Below are 19,644 nucleotides of genomic sequence, written 5' to 3'. Positions count from 1 at the left end.
CACAAACACACTCTGGTTCTGCAATACTTGGTATGGATCAGGATCTATGCTCAGCTCCTGCAGAGGAAGCTCACAGTGGGGCCAGATGCAGCAGCAGTCAGTTTTGCTGCTCAGTCAGTGGGTTTCCAAATGCAGTTTTTCCTTTTTTCAGATTTCCTGGGAAGGTGCAGCCTGGGATATCAGAATGCAGTCCTGTGACAACACATCTGTGCACCCTTTTGTGAGGGCACATGGGACAGCACACCCTTCCTGCTCCCCACAGCAGGCCTCACTGTCCTGCAGGGAAAATGAAGTATTATTCTCATTTTATGGGGAAACAGAGGCACAGAGGCTCAAACAAAAGGTCTGTGGCAGAACCAAGATGCAATCTCATCTCTTTTCAAATCCAGCTCAATTTAAACTCGCAAAAATATCCTCCATCTGCATTTCTTCAGAATTGCCAGTAACACATCCCACAGCCTGGCAAACATAAACCAGTCCCTTCGAAGGGGGACATTCAGCCTCAACAAGTCTTGGCCAGGCAGCAGCACAGGGATGACCCTACAGGTGCTCCTTCATCCTGCTGGGGACCATCGAAGGAACTGGGGGTGCTCAGGGCTCTGCTCTCATGCACAGACCTCATTCTTCCTCTCCACATTGTCTCAATGAATAATGCATGAATACGTACTCATCAAAATCCCAGATACTATATTTGTACAAATACATCAGGGCCAAACTCTGCATTAGTGTAACTTCACTGACGTAAAAAGGATTACGTTGGTAAAAATGTGGGCCTTAAATATTTTTACCCAAAATAGATGTTTGGCAAACCTCGCTTTTCTGCTTTTCTCAATTAAACCCCCTTTGTTTCCTGAGTAGGTGAAGTTTACTGTGATTTAGCAATGCAATGGACATTAAATTTAGATACAGCTAAAATCTAAGCCAACAAGGCTGGGCTTTAATGGAATTTGAACATGTACAAAATTCCCTTGTAATGTTTATCCCATGAAAACGACCAAAAGTTGCAATCCTAATTTTATCATTACTATAACCTACCTAGGCACTGGGACATGTTAGAGGTTTCTCTAACTTGCGTTTTTCCACTTGCAAAAGGCAATGTCTTCATATTTTAGTCACCGTAGTTCTGAACTTTCTTTAAATTGCTAGAGATGCAGTGAAGTCCCATATTTACCTTAAGTGGAAATAAAACGGTATTTTCCCAGTTCTGCTTTTCAAGTTTCATCTGTTTTACTGGGCCCACAACCTTCTCACTTCCCTAAAAGCACCACTGGAGGCTGGGTCCTTTGCCCACTGTGCAGCTTCAGGGCTGTGCTGTTGGCTGTTTCTGAGGCTGGAGATAGGAAGGTGAGAATTTTCAGTGGGCTCAAGCAGATCCAGATGTGCTGCTGTGGGAGGGGATGCACTACCTCCAAGCCCCCTGTGTGGCTGCATGTCGTGATGGAGGAGGGATCTGATACTTTTTCACATCTGAAGAACCCTACTGAGCATCTCAGCCTTCCAGTACTGCTGGGAGGTGAAATGCAATGGAAAATATCAGGAAAGTGTAACTAAGGCATCTGTGTTTCTCACTGAGATTTCCCTGTGAGGGAAAAAAACAACAACAAAAAAAAGTATTAAAAATGCAGGCAGGCAGTGCACAGCAGCTGGGAGGAGAGTGCAGAGCACACAGAATGAACCCTGACCCAAGCTCACTCACACAGTGTGACAAGTTCTGGATGCACCAAACCTTTTGCATGTGTTAGATCCTGTTTGCTGTGCACACAGAATCCAGGGGAAACTTACTTGTGTGTACATCAGAGACTGCCTTCAGCATCCTTGGGTGTCCTGTAGAAATTGCTGTCCTGACCAGGCTGTTGGACATCAGTACACCCTAGACAAATATCCAAAGTTTTCTTTTCTGCTCAGGCAGAATTTCTAGACAGACAGAAGGACATGTTAAAACCAAACAAACAGGATATACAACAGCACATATTCTGATGCCTCACTACAGCACAAACCTGTCACCTTACAGCAGAGAATAATGGGAAAATGCACAAAAGTCACTGCCTCCTAGAATGCCACTCTGGGGTTGTCCTTTCTGAAACATCACTACAGCTTCATCCATTACAGCATCTTCCCTGAGCAAACATTTTAACAGAGAAACTTCCTTTCTCAGCTAGATCATATTTTCTTAACCATGAATCTGCTGAGAGTGCCTCAAACTGCAGACCTGGTTTTGAGGTCTGCAGGAACACTTTGGGGCATAAACCCAAAACTGGATATTACAAGCTCCAGTGGCAGATGGCAGCCTCTGAGCTGACTCAGCCCCTTTCCCATCTCTCTGTGATCTCTGCATGCACTTGTCAAGCTGTGAACTGGTTAATTCTTCTGAGCCCCACGACAGTGAAAGCCAGCTGACACACATCTAAGTTTTGCTCAAGGCTTTGGAAACACTACAAGCCTTTATTAACAGCAGGAGAAATGCACAGATTTAGACAAATATAATTACTTCTGATCCCTTTTTTCTGCCAACATTTCATGAGAACCAGCAATGGCTGGGACAAGATTTTGGGAATGAATTTTTGTGCATCTGTGACTGATGTCTCACATCAGCGTCCTTCATTTGGTATTACAGCACAACTGAGTCCTCATTCCATGCTGTAAAATACATCTGAATTTTCCCAACCCATCCATTTTGTGCATCAGGAAGAGATTTCCTTCCCTTTTTTCACCCCTTCAATAAATCCTTTGAAAATCTGTTGTTACTTCTGTGCCTTGATATTACTTGGGTATTTTCCATTCTCTCTTTTGCCACCTTTCAGGAGAGAACTTCAGTCAAACTGGTTGCCCTGCTCAGACAGCCTTTCTGGCACTGGCACAGCCCAGTCAAACACTGGTGATAACACAGAGTTAAGGTCCTTTTAAGTGGCTTTTGTCTGGTGGCTGTGTGCTAAAGATCTAGCCAGAAAAGGCAGATAAACCTCAGCATTCGAGCTTTAAAAAATTTTCCTGTAGATAAAAATTGCCCTGCTTTATAAAGTTAAAAAGGAGCCATAGGCTGAGCTATTCATGAGTTGCTTGGTGCCACATAGCACAGAGACATTAAAGGTGGGAAAGGCAGCAAAGGTTCCTCCACACTCAGCAGTTTACACCTAAGAATTGCCTGGCTCTGCTCATACTTTGCTTTTCCTCCTGCTCTAGAGGCTGACTTTTCCTGCCTCGGATTTTCTCCTCTTTTTTAGGTTGCTTTAGGTTCTGTGTTACAAATTACTCCTCATTTTTAAGGGGACTTGAAAGTAAAGTGAACTTCATGGATGGACAAAAAGAGGGATTGTGTTGCATTAGGTGAGTGCATTGCTGTCTTTAGAGGTCACCTGTGGTATTTCTGCCTCAGCCCTTGCTATTTCCCATTTACTGCAGCAGCAAACTATTAGTAATCTGATGAGCCAACCAGCCACCTGGCAAAACAAGGGTTAGTCAGCCTGAATTGATTATTCACACATTTCCATCTGATTTACAAATCAAGGTTGAAAGAAGCAAAAATAATCAAGCAGAGTAAGAAAAATAAATAAATAAAAAGGAAGTTCAAATTCTATTTGTTGGTTTTGTGTGTTGTTTGAGGGTTTTTTTAAGTTAGTCTCCTGCAGATGGATCCCTTCCATGTGCCACAAAGCCCATGGTCACATTCAGCTGAGCTCTTCTGGGCTTTGGCTTTCAGCACCAGAACAGTTACAGAGGGAACAAAAAAGCCTGTCAGACTCTCCAGTAATGTTATGATCACATTAACTTAGCAGTCCTTGACACTCACAGATAAGGACTGTAAGTTCTCTCAGTACTACAGAAATATTGACACAAAGAATATGTTTATCCCTGGCTGTGTCTCTGCAGGACAAGGTGGAAACAGCAACAGCAATCTCAGGACTTAATTTCTTTGGCCTTGCCAGGGCATCTGTGCTCCAGGGACAACAGTTTATTGATTTTGGGGTTTTTTTCCTTTCCTCCACTGGTTTGGAAATTATGTTGTCTTTTCAAGTCAGCATCACAGGTCCAGGAGGAGATAAGTTGGAAGAAATTCATTTTAGGATTATTTATGCTATTAGGCTTTTGACTGTTAAAGACAGTGGGGGGACCTGGGGAGAGTTTCTGATTTTCTCCCAAACTTTCTGTTCATTAAGAGAGAAAATGTTATCTGGCCTTCTGGCTGCATTTCTCTAAGCCATCTTTAGCCAGGTCCAGCTCCAACCTCAGCTTTCCATGTGCAACCCCTGCACTTTAATCTAGCAAAAGCACCCACGGAGCAGAGCTGTTCCTGCTGGAATCATGGACATCGAGGGAATCAGCCTCCCTCTGCAGGGACAGGGTGTGCTGAGTGTGTGACACACAAGTGTCCCATCACTGCAGGGACAGGGACAGGGGTGTGCTGAGTGTGTGACACACAAGGTGTCCCATCACTGCAGGGACAGGGGTGTGCATCAAGTGTCCCATCACTGCAGGGACAGGGCTGTGCAGTGTGTGACACACAAGGTGTCCCATCAGTGCCTCCCCTGCCTTGGGGGCAAGCTGAAGCACCAGAGCTGGGGCTCGGCTCTTTCCACCCTGGTCCTGAAGCTGCCCAGCAGGCAATGCCTTCAATGGAACACACAGGGCTCATGGCAAGGGGTTCCAGTGCAAGGGGCACAGCCCAGCCCAAGCTGCCCCTCCCGAAGATGACTCAGGGACAGGCAGGTCTGTCAATGTGACAAAACCCACTGACTCACCTGGACGAGATTCAGAACCCACTTCTGCTCATCCAAGTTTGAGAAAGCAAAATACACAAGAAGACGTAAAGGAAGATGTGGGATTGGATGGAGGTTGGCTCCAGCTCAGGAGTGGATCTGCGATAAACTGTGTTCCCCTGCCCTCTCCTGGAAGGAATACGCCAGGGCTGGGTGCGTTCCTGCAGGATCCTTCTGTGAGCCCTGCGGGCTCAGGGAGGGGCTGAGAGGAGATGCTGGTTCTGCAGACAGTGTTTACACAATGAGCAGCTATGACCACCCTGTGTCCACCGTGCATTGCCGACACCGTGTCTGCCAGACACTGGCACACCTCTCGAGGGTTTCAATGTCTTCAAGGAAGAGCTGCCTGCCTGTCTGGCTATTTGCATTCAATTGGGAAACAGAGAGGGTGACCCAACTGAGGGAATTCAGAGCCTCTCGCTCACCTTCAACAGCAAACACAAAGCCTACATGCAAACACAGTGACCTTGGCTCAGGTCACAGCTGGAGCACCACCGGGTCAGAAATGCAGCACCAAGGCATCAACAGACAGAGCTCCTGGGGGTACCAGGGCAGAACAGGCAGCTGGGACCCCATCACTGGGCCACTGAAAGAGTGAGAGCCAGCTCAGAGGTCAACTCAATCTCCTTGGAGAGACTGAGCAGAGAAAGCACGAAAGTCCTCAAACTTAGAAAGATCCAGGTCTGGTGCCTGGTCCTGAGCCTTCAGCTGTGATGTTGCTGTTACTGCTCCACACACAGCTCAGTAAATATGACCCATTTACATAGATTCACACCCAGATATATGAGGAGATTTTGCAAAGCTTCCTGCTCCTCCAGGGACACTGGAATTACATTCTTCTTTTTTCTACACATCAAACAGCCAAAGCAATACTAGTCCTGTCCTACAAAGGACTGATTAGCAAATCACTGCTGTTGAGATAATAATGGGAGCAATGAACCACAAAAGCCAAATGCACAAACTCTATAAATAAGTCTCTGGTTCAGTGGTTACAGCACAGGACTGGGGATCAGGAGCTCTGGAATGGCAGAACCAACCACATGTGCACTAGATAACCTCAGAAGTGTCTCACATGCTTCAAGCTTTCTTTCTAGTTGTGTTCCACCAAGTCTTTCTAAACCCAGAAAAGAGTTGTGCAAAGAGCTATCCTCTGGCATGTCAGGTGGGTAAATCACCTCCTTCCGACTGGGGTGCTCTCAACCCAGCATTGTAGGCAGGCTGTGAGCAAAGGTTGGTGGGGACATGATCTTTTAAACCTTGACTAACTCCGTCTTCATCCCCACCTAAAATCTTGACCAGTTCCACAACTGTTTTTTCCTTTCTCCACCTGAACATAATTCTTGTTTGCTGGCTTTGCAGTACTTTCAACATCTCTTTACCCTCCCTTTCACCCTCTTATCAAAGAGAGGAACTTCAATAAAGTAGTTCCAGCTGTTAAACAGCGAGTTTTGTATTTCCTGCTTCTATACAGGGTTAAAAACAATGTTTCTGTTCATCACAGAAATAAATGTTAAATGGAAGTTGAGTTATATCTCTCCTGTGACTAATGTTCTAGCTTGTTTTCCAAAGTTAATTCTTCATACGCTTTTTTCCCCCTCTTGTTCCTTTTTACATTTGTCCAGACTCCTGTGTTCCCATGGGACTAATTACCCACTCAGCAGTTACTCTGAAGTCCAATTGTAATAGCTGGCAAAACTCTGCTCCTCTATGCAAGCTTTTAAAATATTTCCTCAATTTATTTCAAATAGCACCACGCTCTGGAGCTTCTTCCCAATTTGTGTTGCCCTGGACTGAGATTTATTTTGCTCCTGTTGAGAGCTGCCTGCTTTGTTTGTCCCAGGGCAGATATTCTCAGCAGAATAATTAATAATAAAAAACAGACAAAAAACCCCAAACAACTGGATCACTCATATCAAAAAATATCCATTGTGAGGCAATCTTCTATTTTCTCATCTAGTGGGTCCTTAGTAGCAATGCAAGCAATGAAAAACCACTGATTCAGACCTGGTTATTCTTTCTTAAAATACAGGTGTGATCATAGTGTTTTCATTCTCATCCACATTATATTGTCTGAAAGTTTGGAGGAAGATTAATTACATATCCTGCAATCTAAAAATGCCCATTGTCTTATTCTGTAGGTGTTTGTAAGCAAAATATTTACCCCTGGTGGTGTAACAATCAATAATGGAGGGCTAAATTCAGATTACTGGCACCTATTTTTTTCTGCACAAACACTGCTTGGGAGGAAAATATGTCCCTTCCCAATTCTGCAACTATTTAAATGTCTATATGGCCAGGAGTGACTCACCTCATCTCCTTGCTCTGAGGTTTCACCTCCTGTTCCTTAAGGATAATAATCTTGGCAAAGTACAATACAGAACAAACTCATGTTCATAAAATGGATTTCAAGTGCCTGGTGAGGAAAATATAGAAAAAAGATTATGAGAAAGTCCTTTTTTTCAGGATTGTGCTAGAGGCAGAGGGAACATGGCAGCTTTTATGAGAATAGCCTGTAATCACTGAATTGGAGAGAACATCACATCTTATTGAGTGGTTTAATTCTTCCACAACCTCTACTTAATGACATGCTAGTTCTTCTTTTCCCTAGGGAAAAGAGATATCTAAACCACTGCAAATCACCCAGTTTTTGTCCATGTGGAATCTGTCTGCTGCAGAGGCTGGCACAGCAAGTGCCCTCAGCTCTAAAGCCAATTTACCCCAAGGATGAAGCCACATGTAGATGGTTTTGCACAAACTTCCACGTGGCAGTGACCGCCCTGTGAATTACTGCAGGCAGTCAGGTTTCCGTGGATACCATTAGGGCTTCTGGCCATCAGCAAGCAGCATCTCTCTTTACTACAGCGAGGCATTGATCCTGCAAACCTGTTGAAGTCAGCAGAAGTTCACTGTGGTAGTTCTCTTTGGAATTCCTGTCTAAATATCACAGCCCCTAAGGTAAATACTGGCTGATTTCTGCCCTGCAAAGTGTGCAGCATTGCCACACCAGCCCTTCTCCTCTCTGACTTGCTAACACAGCCACTCAAGGAAAATGCTTTTGCTTTTACACCTAGGAATAATCTAGATATCTCTATCAGAGAAGACAGAAAGGGTGCTGTTTTTGGAATGTCAAGTTCTTCACTTTTACCATGCAAAGTCTCTTATAATCACAATAATTTGCTGATGGGACCCACATCAAACCAACATAGCAGCACCAGTTCTAACCAGGGGTGTTTCATTGATGGGCTCAGCAGAGGATAATGAAATCAATTGCAAACTCTGGATCTTTCTAGCAAAATTTATTTGGTAATTAAATATCTAATTTCAAGACTTGTCTCAGTCATATTTCCAGCTCAAAATTACAGATTTTTAAAGATAACTCACCTCTGCATTTATATGTTAAAAACCAATGTCCCCCATTTTTGTAAGTCTAGCAAATTTTTAATAGCTTTCTACATCTTATAATTATGTCATTTCATGAGACAATAAAAATGTTCTTGCCAATGTTACATACTCTTTTCTCACTTTCCCAGGTCATGTCCTACATGAGGCCACATCCTGGGAGCAGCTACCCCCAGCAGCCCTGAGCTGGCTGAAGGAGAGGATGCTGCACCCAGCCACAGGCACTCTGGAACTCCTCCTGCTACATTGGCAACTTGGAAAACCTCAGGATTTCCAAAACCCCAAGTTGGGAGCTGTTCTTAATCTGTCATCAGCATTTAAGAAGATTCTAAGAACTGTCTGGGCATTTGTATAAAAATTGAAAACATCAAACACTCCTTCCTCAAACACCCCTGACCTTTGTGCAGAGCTGTCAAAGGGGACCATGGCTGGGGCCAGCACAGAGCTGATGGGATCAGGAACAGCATTTCCTGGAGCTCAGGCTGGATGCAACCTGTTCCAGGCTTGTCTGGCAGATGTGGGATGCCAGCAGTGCCTCAGCAGCAGGCAGGGCTGGCAGGGCTGGCACTGGGGCCAGCAGGTCACTGTGAATCACATCCTGTCACAGCCCCTGCCACAGCCCCCAAGGAGGACAGAGCCTGGGGAAATCCTGCCCCAGGGATGTGCCAGTCCCCTCCTTCCCTGCAGCACTGGGAAACCTTCCCTGTGGCACAGGGTCAGGTGCAGCACTCTGTGTCACCCCATGTCACCACGGCTTTTCTGGTACCTGCTGCTGCCTTCAGCAGCCCTCCACACAGGCATCCAAAATAGCTGCACACAGATAACTCCTGTCCTCCTCATCAGTGCCACAGAGACGGGTGCCAAGTCACATCCAGGGATTTACTGATCCCCTCTGCTGTGCTGGCTGCTGCAGCTCTGTGACAAGTGGCATTTGTTTGTGCCAGCCTGTGTCCCAAGCACAGCAAGGGCTGTGAGTTTGCTGCACTTTTATCTGCTCACAGGATGCTCCTTTTAAAATCAAGTCCTGTTTGCTTTCAGTCAGAGGTTCCTAGAGCAGGAATTTGCAAGGAAGATCTGGGTGTGTGAGCAGATCCCCAAGGGGCAGGGGCCACCCGTGCTGGCACTTGGTGACAGCTGAATGCCACTGCAGTGGCCAGCCCCTGCCAGCCCTGGGAAGAGGGACAGGATTGCAGCCTTTGACGTCATTCCAGAGGGATCCAGCTCAGACATCTGTCCCAGGAGGAGATTGCGCATGGCCCCCGAGCACGGGCACGTTGTGCAATGCCAGCACAGGCTTTGCTGAGGGATCAGGCACATCCCTGCCTCCAGCAGCTCAGCACCACCTGCATCAGCCTGAAGCGGGGAGGAATGGCAGGAGTTTGGCAAAGAAATTGGTGCAAGCCTACTCAAAAAACTGTTTAATAATTTGCCTCATTTAAGAGGGGATATCACCATGGAACAGCAAAATTATGAACAAAAGATCTGTTTGCCTCACAGGTAGGGCAGTTTGCATGGGGCAGAGGAGAAGGTTTCAATAATCCTTGTTTGTTTTTTTTCTTTTGGGAGCACTGCCTAATACAAATGGGTTTGGTAAAGATAAATAAAGGCCACAAATATCCCATTGGTTGGCAGGAGTGTGTGGAGATGTTTAGGCCTCGTCCAGGAAAGAGAATTAAAAGAAATTGATGGGAAGCCAGAAGATGGTGATGGTTTTGGAGTTGGTGGGAGGAAAAAATATCAGAGCACACTGAAGAGCTCCAATGCAGCCAAAGGAACACAGAAAGCCCCAGGTCACTCCGAGGATGTTTCTGCTGGACCCAGGTATGGGATGTCACCTCCAAGGAGGAAACTAAGACCCAACATTTCTGCCCAGGCAACAGAGAACCACTGGGCTCAAAGCTGGGCCAAAGAATGGAGAGGGTTGGAGGCTTTTCAGAGAAGGAATGAGAGCTCTGCTTTTGCCATAAGAGGCTGAGCAGAGCAGCTGCTGGGACAGCACTGGAGCAGGCACAGGCACCCCGGGTGAGCTCAGCTGTGCCATGGCTTTGCTGCACACCAGCAACAGGAAGGTGGCCCAGTCATCAGAGCCCAATGGGTGAGAAGAATCCTCATAAAAACACAAGCCAACAGAAAAAATGTCAGTCACCCAAACAAGAAGTGCAAAAGGAATAAAAATGCTGAAAAAAAAAATCACCTTGAGCAGAGGCTCCTGGGCCATACTGGAAGGCAGCCCCTGCATGGGACAGGGCCAGCCTGAGGACTTGGCATTTCTCAACCCTCTTCTGAAGCCCATTGAGACTCAGGCAGGAGACAAGAAATTTTGTCAGCTCCATAACTGCTGCCTCCTCCTCCCTCACACTCAATTTCCAGAGGAAAATGTGCCAGGAGCCTTCTTTGGCTGCCTCCAAGCCTGCAGACCTGCTGAGGAGCCACGTGGGCTGCTTCAAGGGGCTGTGTTGAGCAGCCATACCTTAATGGATTTGCCACCTGAAAAGAGATCAAGCTGTGACCCAGGATAAGCAGAACATGAAATCCCAGGTCTAGCACAGTGTATGGAGAGTGGAAGGTAAATCAGGCAAACTGCTGGAGGTTTCACTGGGCTTGGCCCAAAGCAATGCTCTATATTCAAACATGGAAACTCAAAACAACCTAAAAGACCTTCAGTTAGGAACTTCTACTGTAACAAAACATAGATGAATTGTAGTGATAGAACTCTTTGATTCCCCATTTAGTGTCAAAAGCAGAAAATTACTGACAAGATGCTGTAAGAAGTGTCAATAAAATAGAGTCTTTTAACTAATCCCTTGAGTATGGTTTAGAAAGCACTGAAAAGTTAGGATGACTGAAGTCTAAGCACTCTTTTTTTACAAGACACTTTCCCACAGCTGAATGAGCCGCCCCTGAATGAGCTCCATTAGATTTTATCACAGAAGTTTAAAAGTGGGAACTGGCAAAGGGGCCTGGATCTGCAGGACAGGAATCAGATGCTTTCCCTCCAGGGGACAGCCTAGGGAAATTTGGATCAGTGAATGTAACACACACGTGGCAGACCACTGGAGAGGGTCAGCCTGCTTTCCATACCTGGATGGTGTTGTGCTGCTGCATCAGAAAGGTTCACAGTCAGACAGAGGCTGCCAACCTCAGCAGGAACCAAAGCTGTTCCAAACCCAGGCAATTTACCTTGGCCATGCTGCTGCTGACAGGGGCAAAGCCAGGAGCAGGCAGGGAGCAGAGTCCCTGCTGAGTCAGCCAGGACCCCAGGGCTGCTGCTCTGCTGCTGAGCTGAACACATCTGCCAGGCTTGCTCAACCCTGGGGAGATGGGGTGAGGAGGGAAACGATTGCAGTGGGTGCTAAATGCACCAGAACCTTGCAGCAGCAGCAGTGGCTCTTGTCTGTGCCTGACTCAGCTTCCCAGGATTGCAAAATCCCTGCCCATATCAAATGCAGGTGGTAGGATTTCTAATTTAGAAGCTGCTTTGGAACAAGAACAGAGAAGGCATTCAAGGCTGATGGCTTAACCTGGCACAAGTGTGCATTCAGCCAGGTGAGATCGTTGCCATGCCCCAAAGACATTCCTATTGCAGGCTCTGAGAGCCATTGCCCCATTTTCCACGGGGGAAATCTGGCCTCAGGACACACCTGACATGGCTGGGGCATGAAGGCAAAGTGAGCAGCCACAAAGAACAACGCGAGGAGCAGTCCCAAGGCTGCCTCTGTCCCGATGCAGCAATGCTGATGCTCTGTCCAGGCAGCTGAGCTGAAATCGGGGCTCAAGGGAAGGGCTGCCCCGGGGCAGGGCTTCCCTGCAGGGCTGGGATGGGATGGGCTGTGCAGGAGGCATGCAGCTTTGTGTCCTGCTGCAACAAAAGAGAGTCTGGCTGGGAGAGTCTAAACCTGAACCTGCCCAAGGGGGACAACAGAGCACAGCAGAGACTTGGCAGGCAGTGACACTGGGCTGGGGGCTGAGGGGGAGATGCTGACAGAACATGGGAGGCAAACAATGGGAAACAAGTTCCCATTTCACCTCCTAACCTCTAAATGTCTAAAAATCTACCATCAGTCAGGGTGTGAGCCACTCACCTGTGGCTGTCAGTGGTCAACAAGGCACATCCAGAGGGCAGACAGGCACTGAGAGCTCAGCAGGAGAGCTGAGTCAGAAGGAGCTGTTTTACCTGATCCACTGGCCCCAGGAGATGCCTGCCTGCTGCTGAACTAGGGGGAAAGGACATTTTTCTATTGACCTAAGAGACCCATGGGACACAGGTGTCATTTGGTAGTGAGAGCATTCCCACCTAGGAAGAGAAAGCAGCCAAAAAACAGCAAAATTACATTAAGACCAATATTGGAAGCATTGCTGAGAGAGACAGCCTAGAGGCAGGAGAGTGGTTTTGGTGCAGAGTTCTGGCTATCCAAAAAGGGAACAGGGACTCTGAGTATTTCAATGATCACAGGGAAGCATCACGGGAAAAGACCTTTACCCTGCCTTGGGACAGGGAGTCATCTCTCAGAAATACCCACCTCCTTCCCCAGCAGCAGCTAATTCCTCCTACGAGCAGTGATGGAGTAAGTGATCTGCAGGTTGTTTTCAGGTGAGAGGCCTTTGAGTTAACAGCAAGTACAGGCCTGCTGTGTTAAATGAACTTTATTCCATTTGCAAAACATTGTGAGCTCCTCACACAGCCTCTGAGCTGGCTGCTGGCTGCATCTGCCAGGTCAAACTGTGTTGGAAGGATCTGACTCATTTCTTTCATCAGACCTACAAGAATATGATTCAGGAATAATCTGTACTGTCTCAATCAGCCCTGTAATCCTCCATAGTTCTGCCTCAATTCATCACTCCCTGGCAATGTCTTTGGGAGCTGAATTTGAGGCTCATTCAGTGCCAGTAAGGTGTGAGAAATTGGTGTATTGCACTAAATAGTTATTTAGTTGCTTGCACTGGGTGTTTGGATTCTTGCAGGAAATGACAATACTTATCACCCAAGGAGGTCAGCAAAAGAAAAGGGGTTAAGGGATACTCTCCTCATCATCCACTGGAAACCAGAACAGATTGTGTTTAGATGGGAACACTGGTGCTCAGGACAGCACACAGGAGACATCTCAACAAGGACTGCCCGGCCTGTGATGGACTCAGTGAGCCCAGGGAGGAGATAGGATCCAGCCCTGAGGCAGAGGGAGGAAACAGGGCTTGGGAATGAAAGGAGTAACAGGACCTTGGGGTGGAGTGTGAACAAAGTTGTAGAAAAGTCCAGGGCATGTCATAGAGCTGAGGGAGCCTCTGCCCGTCACAGAGAGGGCTTGGAACAGTGCAAGAGTCTCTCTGTTCAAACAATGCCTTTGCCTGATCTCTTAAAAATTGGAGATTAGAACAAGACTAAGAACTGCCAATCTGGAACAGAACAGTGGTGCCTGCATTCAAGCACCCAGTTTCCAACAGAGTCCAAATTTGGCTGCTTTAGAGGAAAATCTTCGATAGCATCCCAGTTCCAGGAAGAGTGTGATACACTGAGTGCTCTCTCCCCTGGGGTGGCCACAGAGCTGCAGCAGGGCAGAAAGGCTATTTATAAGTGTATCAGATGTCAGCTGAGCTCTTTGCACTTTCTTTTCTTGATCATACATCAAGTCTAATGAGAAGGAATACAGGCTGAGGGGAACAAATAAGCCCAGGTTAACGAAGAGATGTCCATCTAATACAATGCACACAGGGAAGAGGAGCAGCTGGCTCTGTGCCCAGCACTGCTACAAAGCCTCTGAAAGCTGAGCAAGATCACTTTACTGACAGCACAGTGAAAGAGGAGGGTTGAGAGTGCTGTTTGTGATGATGGTTCTACATTATTAGACAGAGAATTGTTTTCAGCTGAAAAAAACCTGGATCCAAACCTGTTCATAGAAATTTCATTATGCCCTCTTCTAAGGACATGCTGTGCCTAAAAAAAATAAATAAACAACCTGAAGGGTTAACTTTTTCTCTCCAGACTTGGTATGAGAGAGCTAGAATACAGATTTAAGCACAAAGAAAAGTTGATAGCTGTTCCAATTAACGTTCCAGCTAGCATCTGCTCTTTTTAATTAGTTGAAGTTTGGTGTTGTCTGGAGACAGGACTGCTGAGTGGAGCTGCACTGGATTATTTTCTGCTTACACAGCTATTCTGGTCCCTCTTGGTCCTTGGAACTTCTTCTCCATTTCACAGAGTCCCTTGTGTGTGTGCTGATACTTGGGCTGTGCCCTCAGACTGTTTGGATGTTTCACTGCAACAGGCTCCAAACCTGTGCTCCCCACTGGAGGGGAAAATGACAGAGAAAGGTATTTTATACAGGGCCTCTCCCCTTCCCAGCCATGTGTTTGTACATTGCTCCACTTCTTGAAAACTCAATTTTCATCCGCAAAAAGGCATTGCCACGGAGCAGATGGAGAAGGCTTCCCCAGGACCTGCCAACCTTCCTGTTTTGCTGGAAGCTCTCTGATCCTTCACCTCACTCTTTGTAACATGACCTCTGGGGATCTGAGCGTTTCAGTTACACACAGATGAATAATTTACAAGTCATGGCTGTTGCAATAAACAAGTCCTTCTGCTCTGCCCAAACATTCGACATCTTGTCTTAAATTTCCCTCGATTTGCAAAAACCCCCAGGACTTAAGCAACATTCAAAAAACTTTGGAGGAGCAACTGATGAGGGAAGAGCAGGGTGGCATTTCACAGCAGCAAACAGCACTGGCAGCAAGCATTCCTCTTATCTCCCAGCAGGGCAGTGACCTGCTGTACAAACTCCAGGTAGGAAAGCCACTGGCAGAGCAACCCCAGATGTAATATTTACCTAAGAAGAGACATTTCAGTGGAAAACAACCTGCAGGATCTGCTGACATCTCAGTGGGGAGGAGAACAGCGGTCATTCACACCAGTGCAGGCAAAAAGAAGAGGAACAGGATCTGGAATTTCAAAGCATTTCTGAGTAATGAAGCTGCTGTTGCGTGAGGAGTGTGTTTGTGCTGTCCATGATTCCAGCTAAACAGACATCAAACGTGGATTTGGTGCTTGTCCCACAGGAGATCCCCTGCCCAGCATCAGCACAGTCTGTGTTTCTGTGTGCCCATTTTGAGTATTCCATACTCAAAATACAAATGCAAATAGGCAGATCCTGCAAGAAAACAACCAGGCTGGCACTAAACATTCCTGAGCCCCTGCAGCTGGTACCCAGGGATGCCTCATTCTCTGGCAAGGAGAAGTGGATCCCATGAGACACCCTGGCAATATGAACCACAGTTTCCAGTTACAGATAATAGTTCCTGCACAAGCTTCTCTGGAGGAGAAGAAGATAGACTTCTCTATAGATAGATTGAAACTGCTCAGGAGCAAAGTGCACAACAGGGTTGTTTTTATCTTTAATCCATTCCACATGAGCAGAAAAAGCTTGGAGTTGTGAAGCATGTGCTTCCTTTTGCAGCTCAACCCATACTTTTGGTTTATTAATCCTTTCTGCTGTGCTCCATAAGCTCCTGTTGAAGAAAATTTGTGTGTAGGAGTTGCAGGATCAGCCCTTTTTTCCAGCTGCAGTTTCCCTATCTCCCAAAGTGACCAAAGCACAGGCTGTCACTGAAAGGGGCAATTCCATCTTTCCCCAGCCCTTGTGTCCCTCTTCCTCAAGCCATCACAGAGATCATGATAAAAAAGGATCTTTTCCTCAGGCAGGGTATTTTTCAGCTGGATCTGTTCCCGTGCAGTGACAGCAGCTGAAGTTTTGCCACAAAGCAAGAGCCAGGAAAAAGGCTGGAACTGTGCCTCAAGAGCTTAATGCAAAATCATGAAGTTTCAGTCTCAGGTTCCTGGGTCATTTGTCCGTGCAAATAATGTGGATTTATAGTCCAGTTTAAGAAAGTCTCCTTGGCTGCTGCTCTGTGCCTCTCTTTTGCACAGTGGGCCAAATGCAATCTCTAGTTCCCAAAAGAACTGAGCTCAGAGGGAAGTCTGGAACTAGTTACAGTTTTCATCTGGGGACCAGGTCTACGTGGTTATTCAGAACTGGCCTTGAAATTGCAACCATATTGTTTATTTATATCCTTACCAGAGCAAACCAGGGGGGTCACCCACTGAACCCAGGCTCAGCCTCCGCTGTCCAGAGAGACTTCACAAAATCTCCACTCTCAGAGATTTTCAAAAGAGCTGGTAAAGCCTTGAGCAGGCTGGTATGACTTGGAAGTTATCTCTGCTTTGAGCAGGGGTCCCTCTCCAACAGCCTCACCCTGAGATGCTCTCATTTTCCCCTGCATCTGCACAAGGCTGCAGATGCACAGCACCCCCAAGCAGTCCCACACTGCCTGAGCCACACACCAGGGAGCAAAACCAAACCAAAAAAGTCAGGGAGCAAAAACCAACCAATTCCCCACGGCCTTGGCTGTGTTAGCTGGGAGCCAGAGCAAAGCACACACCTTATCTGTGTGCAGATGTCTCAGCACACACCAGAATTAGCTTTGCATTGCAAAAGAAAGTGTCCCAGCCCTGGCCAGGATCCCAGGCTGCAGGCTGCAGAACATTTTCTCTTCAGCAGGAAGGAGCCTGCATCCTCAGCAAGAACAAGTGTGAAATACAAATCACTGAGCACCTGCTGCTCGTTGTCCAAGTCATCACACAGCACCCGAGTAGTGCAGTGAAAGGAAGAATGACAGGGACTCAATTTCCATATGGCCCCTCAGAAACTTCAGCAATTTTGATCCATTAGGCTGAAACCTGAGCTCTTGAAAGAATTGTGCACATTCACTCTGGATGAGACGTGCCATGAACACCCTGGGGCTGGGGATCAGGACACAGGGTGGTTCTGCTCCATCAGCTTGTTTGCAAAGATGGGAGCTGAACTCACAGATCTTCTTTCAGAGCCTTCCTCGGGGCCACTTCTCCTTCAGCCCAGAGGATGGAAGAAGGTTTCTTGGTGACGAGACCTGGAGACCTCATCTACAATGTGAAAGGCGCTCGGAGCAGCCGGAGTGGGAAACGTGGAAGGAGCCCAGCCCGGCGACACAAGGCTGCTGCCATCTCGTGGCTGCTCTGGCCAAGGAAAGGTGACCGCGACATCTTTCCAGCTGGAAGATTCTCCTTTGAGATAAGAAAGATCCTTCCTGCAAGTAAGCTTCAGCTGGGAGGAGCAGGGGCAAGCAGCAGTGCCAGCATCCTTGGGTACACAGGGAGTTTCCCATAGTGATAAGACTGCAGAGGAAAATTTTTTTGTGCAGGTACTGATTCCCCTTTCACCTTTCAACCATCCATTTCCCAATCATCCATTTCAAAATGTTTTGCCAACACTAATTAACCCCTCTGTGGAGGGGATCAGCATCCCTGTGTACCAACAGGGTGATGAGTGGAGAAGACAAGCAGCCCCTTCATGAGAAAATGATGGGTGCAAAGAAATCACAACATCCTGAAATCCCAATCCTAACAAAATCACAAATCCTCAAATCTCAGACATTCTGCTGGAAAGACAAGCACTGCCACTCTTACCATGCCAGCTGCCTGGCTTTCTCTGCTGGGCACCAAACATTCCATAATCCCAAAAGCTGGGTGCCCTGAAGCACCCTTGGCCTAAGGAGCTGCATGGTCAGCTGCACAGCCCGCTCCTCGCAGGCAGATTTTCCCATGATGTTGCACATGCTATTTATTCCATTCATTAACCAACTTAATGGTGGCTAAGAATAGACCCCAGATGTCCTTCTGGCCTTAAAAACTTCTCTGCCCTCAAGGAAATGCAAAGCTAAGTAGCTCATGGCATGTGAACCAATAATGAACCAAGATGTGAAGAGCTTGCACATTTCCAAGAATTCACAAAATACATCTCTGTTTTTAAATAATCTCTGTTCTGCTTTTGGGAAATAACTGGTTAGCAAGGATAGCTCAGAACAGAGTGATGGATGTACAAATGTTGAATTCATTGATAGAGAGATTGTGCCAGACAAAGCCAGAGCTGTTCAAATGTCTTCAGTTTCTGTTATCTATTTCTGTGATGTTTCCACTGCACAAGTTCACAATTCTGTAATAAACTGCTGTTTCTGAACAAAGACCATTTCATACTAAGCCTTTAGAAAATATGCATCTTTAGTACAATTTACTCCTGAATTTTAATTTTTAAAAATTTTTTTTGGTAATAGAAATTATTCTGTGATGTCATTTTTTATACATACTCCTCAGTGCATTTGGAAAATATCCCAAAATATACTAAAGATAGCACTATGGTTTTCTGCATCACTGCTAGAAATCAAAGCATTCATGTGCAGAAAAAAATTCTTTCTGTACAAGCATTTTTCTTCTGTTGCCTGAATCCAGTCTCTTGATAATCAGCAATTACAGAAAAGAATTCTAACAATCAAATGGGAGTTTGCACTTACAGAAATTCAGGCTATTTATTGCATGAGTTATTCAGACAGAGAAAGCTGCTTGGAAATCTATCAGTAAATGAAAGAAACTGCTATTTCTGAAAACTGAAATTGTATTGATAGAGATTCTAAAGGGTCTAAAGAGGAACACGACCCATTTGGAACAAATTTGGTCTTCTCAGAAATGGGAAAGGTTAAATAAGGGGATTTAAGGATCTTTTCCTCTATGAAAACATAGAGGAAAAGATCCTTAAACATTGCTTTTTACCAACTAATATTTTGTCAAACCCTCTACAGAATTGAATTATATTATATTATATTATATTATATTATATTATATTATATTATATTATATTATATTATATTATATTATATTATATTATATTATATTATATTATATTATATTATATCATACTATATTATATTATATTTATTATATTATTATTTCAGAAGGTGACACTGGGGGCTCTATAGCACTTTTTACTTGGGCAGCTTTCAGTAAAAAGCATTTTGTTCACCCATCCCATACTTTCCAAACTGTGGCTGTTCACACTTTGCAAAAACACAGACCAAGGCAGAGGTTAGGAAATTATAAATTAGGCGCTTTCCACAAGCAGGAGCCCCAGCTCCCATTTCCTCAACCCTCTGCTCTGCTTGGGTTAAATACCCAATTCCCGGGCCTGAAATAAGGGGGAATGAAATAAAGAACAGAGAACCCAGCCAGGCAAGGAGACCTCTTACAGCAGAGCAGTTTTCTCCCTTTTAGGGGGAGATTCAGACCCGCACGGGAGCCCCAGCGAGCGCCCGCAGGGACACCGACCCCAGCCCGCATCATCCCGGGGTTTGGGTTTGGGGAGCCCGGGCTGCGGAGAGCTGTCCCTGCATCCCTCCAGGGACCGAGCCCAGCCGATCCGAGCCGAGCCCAGCCGAGCCGAGGCGAGCCCGCCGAGCCCAGCCGATCCGAGCCGAGCCCAGCCGAGCCGAGGCGAGCCCAGCCGAGCCCAGCCGAGCCGATCCGAGCCCAGCCGATCCGAGCCCAGCCGAGGCGAGCCCAGCCGAGCCCAGCCGATCCGAGCCGAGCGCGCTGCCGTGGCCGCGCACCGAGCGGCGGGAGCGCGCGTTTCCATGGCAG

Source organism: Zonotrichia leucophrys, chromosome 12, assembly GCF_028769735.1.
Source record: "Zonotrichia leucophrys gambelii isolate GWCS_2022_RI chromosome 12, RI_Zleu_2.0, whole genome shotgun sequence".
NCBI lineage: Eukaryota > Metazoa > Chordata > Aves > Passeriformes > Passerellidae > Zonotrichia > Zonotrichia leucophrys.
Note: the sequence above shows the minus strand (reverse complement) of the source record.